We start from the raw sequence: 1,609 nt of genomic DNA on the forward strand, positions 1-1,609 counted from the left end.
ATTGAAGGGTCATTGTGGCCATGGAGGGGTCATTGTGGTCACCAGAGTGGTACTGGGGTCATCGGGGGGTCACTGTGGTCATTGAAGGGTCACTGTGGTCACCAGGGGGTCACTGTGGTCACCAGGGTCACATTGTGGTCATTGAGGGGTCACTGTGGTCACCAGGGTCACATTGTGGTCATTGAGGGGTCACTGTGGTCACCAGGGTCACATTGTGGTCATTGAGGGGTCACTGTGGTCACCAGGGTCACATTGTGGTCATTGAGGGGTCACTGTGGTCATTGAAGGGTCATTGTGGTCATTGAGGGGTCATTGTGGTCACCAGAGTGGTACTGGGGTCATCGGGGGGTCACTGTGGTCATTGAAGGGTCACTGTGGTCACCAGGGGGTCACTGTGGTCATTGAGGGGTCATTGTGGTCACCAGAGTGGCATTGGGGTCATGGGGGGGTCACTGTGGTCATTGAGGGGTCATGGTGGCCATTGAGGGGTCATAGTGGTCATTGAAGGGTCATTGTGGTCATTGAGGGGTCATTGTGGTCACCAGAGTGGTACTGGGGTCATCGGGGGGTCACTGTGGTCATTGAAGGGTCACTGTGGTCACCAGGGGGTCACTGTGGTCACAGGGAGGGTCATTGTGGTCACCAGGGTCACATTGTGGTCATTGAGGGGTCACTGTGAGCATAGGGGGGTCCCCTGGGACACGGGAGTGTCACCGGTAGCCAGGGGGTGTCACCATCAACACAGGGGTGTCACCGTCACTGCGAGGGTGTCACTGTCCCCACAGGGGTGTCACTGTCACCGAGGGGGTGTCACTGTCCCCACAGGGGTGTCAGTGTCCCCACAGGGGTGTCACTGTCACCATGGGCATGTCACTGTCCCCACAGGGGTGTCAGTGTCCCCACAGGGGTGTCACTGGTCACTGAGGGGGTGTCACTGTCCCCACAGGGGTGTCACCGTCACCAAGGGGGTGTCACTGTCCCCACAGGGGTGTCACTGTCACCGAAGGGGTGTCACTATCCCCGAAGCGGTGTCACCATCACCAAAGGGGTGTCACCGTCCCCACAGGGGTGTCACTGTCCCCGCAGGGGTGTCACTGTCACCATGGGCGTGTCACTGTCCCCACAGGGGTGTCACTGGCACCGAAGGGATGTCACTATCCCCGAAGGGGTGTCACCATCACCAAAGGGGTGTCACCGTCCCCACAGGGGGGTCACTGTCCCCGCAGGGGTGTCACTGTCACCGAGGGGGGTCCCCACGCCCATGGGGGGGGTCCCCACCAGCCGGGCAGAGGCGGAGCTCCCCCAGAGCGTCACGGGGCCCCTGCCTGTCTTGGGGGGGTGGCAGTGTCCCCCCTGTCCCCAGGGGTGCCCCGGGGGGGGGCGGGGCAGGAGGGGGGGACGGGGGGGCTGTGCCGGGGGTCCGACTGTCCCCAGGGTCCGACTGTCCCCAGGGATCCAGCTGTGCCCGGGATCCAGCTGTGCCCGGGATCCACGGTGCCCCAGGAGCGGCTGTGCCCAGGCTCCGGCTGTTCCCGGGATCCAAATGTTCCCAAAATCTGGCTGTCCCCAGGGTCCGACTGTTCCCAGGCACCGACTGTTCCCGGGATCC

The sequence above is a fragment of the Onychostruthus taczanowskii genome, unplaced genomic scaffold (genome assembly GCF_017590055.1).
Source record: "Onychostruthus taczanowskii isolate IOZ18803 unplaced genomic scaffold, ASM1759005v1 scaffold320, whole genome shotgun sequence".
In the NCBI taxonomy this organism is placed as follows: domain Eukaryota; kingdom Metazoa; phylum Chordata; class Aves; order Passeriformes; family Passeridae; genus Onychostruthus; species Onychostruthus taczanowskii.